Source organism: Zea mays, chromosome 10 (genome assembly GCF_902167145.1).
Source record: "Zea mays cultivar B73 chromosome 10, Zm-B73-REFERENCE-NAM-5.0, whole genome shotgun sequence".
NCBI lineage: Eukaryota > Viridiplantae > Streptophyta > Magnoliopsida > Poales > Poaceae > Zea > Zea mays.
In genome coordinates this window covers 139,465,695-139,476,597 of record NC_050105.1, presented here as the reverse complement: position 1 = coordinate 139,476,597, position 10,903 = coordinate 139,465,695, and positions in this window count along the sequence as shown.

Here is a 10,903-nt window from a genome sequence, read left to right as displayed (position 1 = left end):
AAGTCAGGGATCAGTCCACACGAGTGACTCGATCACGCTTCACCCGAGCCTAGCCTCGGCCAAGGGCAGCCGACCTCGAGAGACTTCTGTCTCGCCCGAGGCCCCCCTTTTTACGGCGGACACATCACCGGCTCGCCCGAGGCCTTGGCTTCGCTCAGAAGCAACCCTGACTAAATCGCCACACCAACTGACCAAGTTGCAGGAGCATTTAACGCAAAGGTGGCCTGACACCTTTATCCTGACACGCGCCCCCCCGGTAGAGCCGAAGTGACCGCCGTCACTCCACCGCTCCACTGACCAGTCTGACAGAAGGACAGCGCCGCCTGCGCCACTCCGACTGCGGTGCCACTCGACAGAGTGAGTCTGACAGGCAGTCAGGCCTTGCCAAAGGCGCCACGGCGAACTCCGCTCCGCCCGACCCCAGGGCTCGGACTCGGGCTAAGACCCGGAAGACGGCGAACTCCGCTCCGCCCGACCCCAGGGCTCGGACTCGGGCTAAGACCCGGAAGACGGCGAACTCCGCTCCGCCCGACCCCAGGGCTCGGACTCGGGCTAAGACCCGGAAGATGGCGAACTCCGCTCCGCCCGACCCCAGGGCTCGGACTCGGGCTAAGACCCGGAAGACGGCGAACTCCGCTCCGCCCGACCCCAGGGCTCGGACTCGGGCTAAGACCCGGAAGACGACGAAACTCCGCCTCGCCCGACCCCAGGGCTCGGACTCCGCCCTGGCCTCGGCCGAACGACCTCCGCCTCGCCCGACCCCATGGCTCGGGCTCGGCCTCGGCAACAGAAGACAGACTCAACCTCGGCTTCGGAGGAGCCCCCACGTCACCCTGCCTAGGGCACAGACCGCCACGTCAACAGGGAGCGCCATCATCGTCCTACCCCGAATCGACTCGGGTCACGGAGAACAAGACCGGCGTCCCATCCGGCCAGCTCCGCCGGATGGGCAATGATGGCGCTCCACAAGCTCTGTGACGACGGCGGCCCCCAGCTCTCTTACGGAAGCAGGGCGACGTCAGCAAGGATTCGACCGCTCCAACAGCTGTCCCTCCGCCAGGCTCCGTCGCACCTCCGACAGCCACGACATCACGCCAGCAAGGTGCCAAGACCTCTCCGGCTGCCACATTGGCATGTACCTAGGGCGCTAGCTCTCTCTCCGCTAGACACGTAGCACTCTGCTACACCCCCCATTGTACACCTGGATCCTCTCCTTACGACTATAAAAGGGAGGACCAGGACCTTCTTAGAGAAGGTTGGCCGCGCGGGACCGAGGACGGGACAGGCGCTCTCTTGGGGCCGCTCGCTTCCCTCACCCGCGTGGACGCTTGTAACCCCCCTACTGCAAGCGCACCCGACCTGGGCGCGGGACGAACACGAAGGCCGCGGGACTTCCACCTCTCTCACGCTCGGCTCCGGCCACCTCGCCTCTCCCCCCTTCGCGCTCGCCCACGCGCTCGACCCATCTGGGCTGGGGCACGCAGCACACTCACTCGTCGGCTTAGGGACCCCCCTGTCTCGAAACGCCGACAGTTGGCGCGCCAGGTAGGGGCATGCTGCGTGCTGACGAACAACTCCCCGTCAAGCTCCAGATGGGCAGTCTCCAGCAACCTCTCCGGCCCGGGGCAGTGCTTCGTTTCGGGACTCTTGAGTTCATGTCCTTCGACGGCAGCTACGACATGATACTTCTTCCACCGCCGCGCGACAACGACAATGGCGGCCGGCAACCCGCTCGCCGGCGGCGGAATCGACGACACCTTCCCCGCATGGTGGAAGAGCAACATTCGAGCTCGCTCCGTTCTCTCCCCCGCCAACGGAGGAGGAGGCGGGGCCATCAAGGCCAAGCGGGAGGCCGCGCTTCTTTGGCCGTCGAGCGAATCGACGCCCCGACGGAAGGCACGCCGGACGTCGACCTCGCGTTCAAGACGAAGGCAAGCGCCGTCCCCCCGCGACACGCTGACCCCGAGCAAGAAGACGACGCCGGCGCGCTCGCGGAAAGCCTATAGGACGTCGCCCTCGTACCTGAGATGACGGTGCAACCAGTCCCCGATGTGACTACGTCGCTCCTCGTCGACCAAAAGGTACCGACTAACTCCCATCTTGCGTCATTTCGACTCGGCCTCTACCCGCCAAACGACCTCGCTTTGGCGGACGCTCTCATTGAGGCGAGTGCAACCCCACTGGGGTTTCGTATACGGTCGCCTTGGGACCGGCTGACGGACGTCTCGACCTACGGGCCCTCTGGGTCCGAGGAAGATGACGATCCCAGCATCTGTTGGGATTTCTCCGGACTTGGCAACCCCAGTGCCATGCGGGACTTCATGACCGCATGTGACTACTGCCTATCCGACTGTTCCGACGGAAGCCGCAGCCTTGGCGACGAGAGCTGCGGCCCAAGCCGCGAATGTTTCCACATCGAGCTAGGGGATCCCTCCGAAGGCAACCATCTCGGCATGCCGGAGGACGGTGATCTTCCTAGGCCGGTGCCTCGCGCCGACATCCCACGGGAGCTAGCTGTGGTCCCCGCTCCGGCGGGGGGTTACGACCCACAACTCGAGCAAGTCCGCGAGGCGCAGGCCAGGCTCAACGAGGGAACATGAGCGCTTGGGCCGATCCGTCGGGACGTCGGGCAGGTATGGGCGGGCCAACCCCTGGCCGGAGAAATACGTCACCTGCCCCAAGGTCTCCAGCACCGCGTCGCCAACGATGTCAGGGTCAGGCCGCCGCCCGCATCCAGCGGGGTTGGTCAGAACCTGGCAGCCGCAGCGATGCTCCTCCGCGCGATGCCGGAGCCATCAACCACCGAGGGTCGGCGAATCCAGGGAGAGCTCAAGAATCTCCTGGAAGGCGCTGCGGCCCGACGGGCCGAGAGCACTGCCTCCCGAAGGCAGGGATATCCCTCGGAACCTCACGCCGCGACTTCCCGATTCATGCGGGAAGCCTCGGTCTACACCGGGCGCACGCGCAACACCGCGCCTGCGGCCCTGGGCCACCTCAGCAACGAGCACCATCGACGCGACCGTCGGGCCCACCTCGACGAAAGGGTGCGCCGAGGCTACCACCCCAGGCGTGGGGGGCGCTACGACAGCGGGGAGGATCGGAGTCCCTCGCCCGAACCATCCGGTCCGCAGGCCTTCAGTCGGGCCATCCGACGGGCGCCATTCCCGACCCGGTTCCGACCCCCGACTACTATCACGAAGTACTCGGGGGAAACGAGACCGGAACTGTGGCTCGCGGACTACCGCCTCGCCTGCCAACTGGGTGGGACGGACGACGACAACCTCATCATCCGTAACCTCCCCCTGTTCCTCTCCGACACTGCTCGCGCCTGGTTGGAGCACCTGCCTCCGGGGCAGATCTCCAACTGGGACGACTTGGTCCAAGCCTTCGCTGGCAATTTCCAGGGCACATACGTGCGCCCCGGGAATTCCTGGGACCTTCGAAGCTGCCGGCAACAGCCGGGGGAGTCGCTCCGGGACTACATCCGGCGATTCTTGAAGCAGCGCACCGAGCTGCCCAACATCACCGACTCGGATGTCATCGGCGCGTTCCTCGCCGGCACCACTTGCCGCGACCTGGTGAGCAAGCTGGGTCGCAAGACCCCCACCAGGGCGAGCGAGCTGATGGACATCGCCACCAAGTTCGCCTCTAGCCAGGAGGCGGTCGAGGCTATCTTCCGAAAGGACAAGCAGCCCCAGGGCCGCCCATCGGAAGAGGCTCCCGAGGCGTCTGCTCCGCGCGGCGCCAAGAAGAAAGGCAAGAAGAAGTCGCAATCGAAACGCGACGCCGCTGACGCGGACCTTGTCGCCGCCGCCGAGTACAAGAACCCTCGGAAGCCCCCCGGAGGTGCAAACCTCTTCAACAAGATGCTCAAGGAGCCGTGCCCCTACCATCAGGGGCCCGTCAAGCACACCCTCGAGGAGTGCGTTATGCTTCGGCGTCACTTCCACAGGGCCGGGCCACCCGCCGAGGGTGGCAGGGCCCGCGACGGCGACAAGAACGAGGATCACCAAGCAGGAGAGTTCCCCGAGGTCCGCGTCTGCTTCATGATCTATGGAGGGCATGCGGCGAATGCCTCGGCTCGGCGTCGCAAGCAATAGCGCCGGGAGGTCTGCTCGGTGAAGGTGGCGGCGCCAGTCTACCTAGACTGGTCCGACAAGCCCATCACCTTCGACCAGGCCGACCACCCCGACCATGTGCCGAGCCTGGGGAAATACCCGCTCGTCGTCGACCCTGTTGTCGGCAATGTCAGGCTCACCAAGGTCCTGATGGATGGGGGCAGCTGCCTCAACATCATCTACGCCGAGACCCTCAAGCTCCTGCGCGTCGATCTGTCCTCCGTCCGAGCAGGCGCTGCGCCCTTCCACGGGATCATCCCTGGGAAGCGCGTCCAGCCCCTCGGGCGACTCGACCTCCCCGTCTGCTTTGGGACGCCCTCCAACTTCTGAAGGGAGACCCTGACGTTCGAGGTGGTCGGGTTCCGAGGAACCTACCACGCCGTACTAGGGAGGCCATGCTACACGAAGTTCATGGCCATCCCAAACTACACCTACCTGAAGCTCAAGATGCCAGGCCCCAACGGGGTCATCACCGTCGGCCCCACGTACAAACACGCGTTCGAATGCGACGTGGAGTGCGTGGAGTACGCCGAGGCCCTCGCCGAGTCCGAGGCCCTCATCGCCGACCTGGAGAACCTCTCCAAGGAGGTGCCAGACGTGAAGCGCCATGCTGGCAACTTCGAGCCAGCGGAGACGGTTAAGGCCGTCCCTCTTGACCCCAGTGGCGACACCACCAAGCAGATCCAGATCGGTTCCGGGCTCGACCCCAAATAGGAAGCAGTGCTCGTCGACTTTCTCCGCGCAAACGCCGACGTCTTTGCGTGGAGTCCCTCGGACATGCCCGGCATACCGAGGGATGTCGCCGAGCACTCGCTGGATATTCGGGCCGGAGCCCGACCCGTCAGGCAGCCTCTGCGCCGATTCAACGAGGAGAAGCGCAGAGTGATTGGCGAAGAGATCCACAAGCTAATGGCGGCAGGGTTCATCAAAGAGGTATTCCATCCCGAATGGCTTGCCAACCCTGTGCTTGTGAGGAAGAAAGGGGGGAAATGGCGGATGTGTGTAGACTACACTGGTCTCAACAAAGCATGTCCGAAGGTTCCCTACCCTCTGCCTCGCATCGATCAAATCGTGGATTCCACCGCTGGGTGCGAAACCCTGTCCTTCCTCGATGCCTACTCAGGGTATCACCAGATCCGGATGAAAGAGTCCGGCCAGCTCGCGACTTCTTTCATCACGCCGTTCGGCATGTACTGCTATGTCACCATGCCGTTCGGTTTGAGGAATGCGGGCGCGACGTACCAGCGGTGCATGAACCATGTGTTCGGCGAACACATCGGTCGCACAGTCGAGGCCTACGTCGATGACATCGTAGTCAAGACAAGGAAGGCTTCCGACCTCCTCTCCGACCTTGAAGTGACATTCCGATGTCTCAAGGCGAAAGGAGTCAAGCTCAATCCTGAGAAGTGTGTCTTCGGGGTGCCCCGAGGCATGCTCCTAGGGTTCATCGTCTCCGAGCGAGGCATTGAAGCCAACCCGGAGAAGATCGCGGCCATCACCAGCATGGGACCCATCAAGGACTTAAAAGGTGTACAGAGGGTCATGGGATGCCTCGCGGCCCTGAGCCGCTTCATCTCACGCCTCGGCGAAAGAGGTCTGCCTCTGTACCGCCTCTTAAGGAAGGCCGAATGTTTCGCTTGGACCCCTGAGGCCGAGGAAGCCCTCGGGAACCTGAAGGCGCTCCTTACAAAGGCGCCTGTCTTGGTGCCCCCGGCGGATGGAGAAGCCCTCTTGGTCTACGTCGCCGCGACCACTCAGGTGGTCAGCGCCGCGATTGTGGTCGAGAGGCAAGAGGAAGGGCATGCATTGCCCGTTCAGAGGCCGGTCTACTTCGTCAGCGAAGTGCTGTCCGAGACCAAGATCCGCTACCCACAAGTTCAAAAGCTGCTGTATGCTGTGATCCTGACAAGGCGGAAGCTGCGACACTACTTCGAGTCTCATCCGGTAACTGTGGTGTCATCCTTCCCCCTGGGGGAGATCATCCAGTGCCGAGAGGCCTCGGGCAGGATCGCAAAGTGGGCGGTGGAAATCATGGGCGAAACGATCTCGTTCGCCCCCCGGAAGGCCATCAAGTCCCAGGTGTTGGCGGACTTCGTGGCCGAATGGGTTGACACCCAGTTGCCGACGGCTCCGATCCAACCGGAGCTCTGGACCATGTTTTTCGACGGGTCGCTGATGAAGACAGGAGCCGGCGCGGGCCTGCTCTTCATCTCGCCCCTCGGAAAGCACTTGCGCTACGTGCTGCGCCTCCATTTCCCGGCGTCCAACAATGTGGCCGAGTACGAAGCTCTGGTCAACGGGTTGCGGATCGCCATCGAGCTAGGGGTCAGACGCCTCGACGCCCGCGGTGATTCGCAGCTCGTCATCGACCAAGTCATGAAGAACTCCCACTGCCGCGACCCAAAGATGGAGGCCTACTGCGACGAGGTTCGGCGCCTGGAAGACAAGTTCTTCGGGCTCGAGCTCAACCACATCGCTCGGCGCTACAACGAAACCGCAGACGAGCTGGCTAAAATAGCCTCGGGGCGAACGACGGTCTCCCCGGACGCCTTCTCCCGGGATCTGCATCAACCCTCTGTCAAGATCGACGACGCGCCCGAGCCTGAGGTACCCTCGGCTCAGCCCGAGGCACCCTCGGCACAGTCCGAGGTAACCTCGGCCCCCGAGGGCGAGGCACTGGACGTCGAGCAAGAGCAGAGCGGGGCCACGCCTGATCGAGATTGGCAGGCCCCGTACCTGCAATATCTCCGTAAAGGAGAGCTACCCCTCGACCAAGTCGAGGCTCGGCGGGTAGCGCGACGCGCCAAGTCATTCGTCTTGCTGGGCGATGAAGAAGAGCTCTACCATCGCAGCCCCTCGGGCATCCTCCAGCGATGCATCTCCATCGCCGAAGGTCGGGAACTGCTGCAAGAAATACACTCGGGGGCTTGCGGCCATCACGCAGCGCCCCGAGCCCTTGTCGGGAATGCTTTCCGGCAAGGCTTCTATTGGCCAACGGCGGTGGTTGACGCCACTAGAGTTGTCCGCACCTGCGAAGGGTGCCAATTCTATGCGAAGCAGACCCACCTGCCCGCTCAGGCTCTACAGACGATACCCATCACCTGGCCCTTCGCTGTATGGGGTCTGGACCTCGTCGGTCCCTTGCAGAAGGCGCCCGGGGGCTACACGCACCTGCTGGTCGCCATCGACAAATTCTCCAAGTGGATCGAGGTCCGACCTCTGAACAGCATCAGGTCCGAGCAGGCGGTGGCGTTCTTCACCAACATCATCCATCGCTTCGGGGTCCCAAACTCCATCATCACCGACAACGGTACCCAGTTCACCGGCAAAAAATTCTTGGATTTTTGCGAGGATCACCATATCCGGGTGGACTGGGCCGCCGTGGCTCATCCCATGTCGAATGGGCAAGTAGAGCGTGCCAACGGCATGATTCTACAAGGGCTCAAGCCTCGGATCTACAACGACCTCAACAAGTTCGGCAAGCGATGGATGAAGGAACTACCCTCGGTGGTCTGGAGCCTAAGGACGACGCCGAGTCGTGCCACGGGTTTCACGCCGTTTTTCCTGGTCTACGGGGCTGAAGCTATCTTGCCCACTGACCTGGAATACGGCTCCCCGAGGACGAGGGCCTACACCGATCAAAGCAACCAAGCTAGCCGAGAAGAATCGCTGGACCAGCTGGAGGAGGCTCGGGACAGGGCCTTACTACACTCGGCGCGGTACCAGCAGTCCCTGCGACGCTACCACGCCCGAGGGGTCCGGTCCCGAGACCTCCAGGTGGGCGATCTGGTGCTTCGGCTGCGGCAAGACGCCCGAGGGAGGCACAAGCTCACGCCCCCCTGGGAAGGGCCATTCGTCATCGCCAAAGTTCTGAAGCCCGGAACATACAAGCTGGCCAACAATCAAGGCGAGATCTACGGCAACGCTTGGAACATCAAATAGCTACGTCGCTTCTACCCTTAAGATGTTTCCAAGTTGTTCATATACCTCGCACCTACGCAAAGTTTAGTCGTCAGGGAAGGGTCGGCCTAGCCTCGGCAAAGCCCGACCCTCCCTCGGGGGCTAAAAGGGGGGAGACCCCCTCTGCGTCGAATTTTTCCTCGAAAAAGGATCTCTTTTTAGCAGGATTTCTTTCGTGCTTCTTGACTACTTCGGAAAGCGGATCCTGGAAACGACGGAGTACACGTAAGCAGCCAAGGCTGACCGAGCCGAGGGACTCCTACGCCTCCGGGATACGGATACCTCACTCATCACCTTCTGCGATAAGTAACTCGCGTTCGGATAAAGCGACTCCGTGGACCGAACAAGTCTTCACGTTCGGAAGCTCTCCTGCCGAAGCAGTCCTTCAAGCCTTCTCGACTAAGTCGGGGACAGGGCCTCATGGACGGGTGAAAGTACGCGTAAGCGGCAAGGCCGACTGAGCCGAGGGACTCCCACGCCTCTAGGATACGGATACCTCACTCGTCCCTTCCGCGAGAAGCAACTCTCGCTCACACAAACATCCCTGTTACCGACAGAGAGTCCAGATGCTCGAAACAAGAGGAAAAAGACGCAGCTTCGCAAGCACGGCGAGGGTGTGTTTTCTGGCCTCGGCGGCCGCAGAAGGCACACGCTACAAGACGATCTGATCCTGCAGGCTCGGGTCTTCATGCTGAAGGGAGCCGTAGCACCTTCGGCATCGACGACGTCTTCGGCAAAGTCCGACCCAGCTTCGGACGGCGACGCGATCAAGGACTTCTCCGGGAATCCGGCCCGAGCAGGCGGCTCGGCCGGTTACCCCTGGGGCCTCGGCCAACCGGCTTCCAAGGGCGCTAGCCCGACCCGAGGCCTCGGCTGATCGACTTTGGCGTCGGCTCCGCTGACGGACAACACGGCTAGGCTCCGGCCAACCAGGTTCCCATTCTCGAGCCAACTCCGCCTCTGTTCATACTGATATCGCTACCCCTGGCCTCGGCTCATCGAAGGGCGGCCGAGGGGTTTCTTTAACTAAGCTAGAGGAGCCCTAGACAACAAGGCCGATCGAGCCGAGGTGTGGCAGAACCACCCGAATTATTCCAGCTTAAGTGCCTAAGTGAAAGGGAAATGTGCCCTTGGGCCATTTCTATGTATTTTGGTGATTGAGTGCCAACACATGTGCTTAATTGGGAATTTATGTACATGGATGAACAAGGTGAAAATCATGAAGTAAAGGTACGTTTCTAAGCCTTAGTACATTGGTTTTAAGTACTAATGTATCTGTCTAAGTGTTAGAAACAGAAAGAAGAAGAATAGAGAAAAGGAGAAGGGACTTGGCTGTATGCTGCCAAGACCCAGCTCGGTCTGGAGCACCGGACTGTCCGGTGTGCACCGGACAGTGTCCGGTGTGCCAGGCTGGCGCGACTCGAACTGGCCGCTCTCGGGAAATTGGCCGGCGGCGTACGGCTAAAATTCACCGGACTGTCCGGTGTGCACCGGACTGTCCGGTGAGCCAACGGTCGGCCAGGGCCAACGGTCGGCCGCGCAATCCGCGCGGGACACGTGGCCGAGCCAACGGTCGGAAGACGGCACCGGACTGTCCGGTGTGCACCGGACATGTCCGGTGCGCCAACAGCGCCAGATCTGCCAACGGTCTGCAACGGTCGTCTTCGCCGTTTAAGGAAACAAATCGGGCACCGGACAGTGTCCGGTGTGCACCGGACTGTCCGGTGCCCCCGACGACAGAAGGCAAAGATGGCCTTCCGGATTTGCTCTCAACGGCTCCTAGCTGCCTTGGGGCTATAAAAGGAGCCCCTAGGCGCATGGAGGAGATACACAAGCAACCTTTGAGCATTCTTGATCATCCACACTAAGTCTCTGCGCATTCGTTTGTGTTTCTAAGTGATTCGAGCTCTGTTCTAAGTGAGAACTCTGAGATAGTCTTGTGAGCTCGATTCTTGGCCGTGTGTGTGCGCTTTTGCTGTGGATTTGTGTGTGTTGCTTCCCTCCCTTACTCTGTGTTTCATTTGTGATCATATACTTGTAAGGGCAAGAGACTCCAATTTGTGGAGATTCCTTGCAAACGGGATAGTGAAAGGAAAACAAAACACCGTGGTATTCAAGTGGGTCTTTGGACCGCTTGAGAGGGGTTGATTGCAACCCTCGTCCGTTGGGACGCCACAACGTGGAGTAGGCAAGCGTTGGTCTTGGCCGAACTACGGGATAAAACCACTGTGTCACTCTGTGCTTGATTGGATTCTTGTGGTTATTGTGTTTTGACTCCTCTCTAGCCACTTGGCATAAACTGTGCTAACACCTAATCAAGTTTTGTGGCTATAAGTTTGAAGTTTTTTACAGGATCACCTATTCACCCCCCCTCTAGGTGCTCTCAATTGGTATCAAAGCCGTTCTCTTCAAGAAAGGGACTAACCGCCCGAAGAGATGGATCCTAAGGGGAAGGGAATTGTGATCAACGACAAGGAGAAGGAGTCCTTCGTCAACGAACCAAGGGATGACAAGTCCAATGACTCGGGCTCGGGCCACAAGCGAAGAGATGGGAAGAAGAAGAAGACAAGACGCATCAAGGAGATCGTCTACTACGACAGCGATGAGTCTACTTCTTCCCAAAAGGACGAGGACCACAACAACTACGAGAGAAGAAAACCGGTTAATTCGAACTTTTCTTTTGATTACTCTCGTATTCCGCAAAGTTCACATTCTCATTTGCTCTCCATTCCACTCGGCAAGCCCCCACACTTTGATGGAGAGGACTACGGATTTTGGAGCCACAAAATGCGTAGTCACCTATTCTCTCTCCATCCTAGTATATG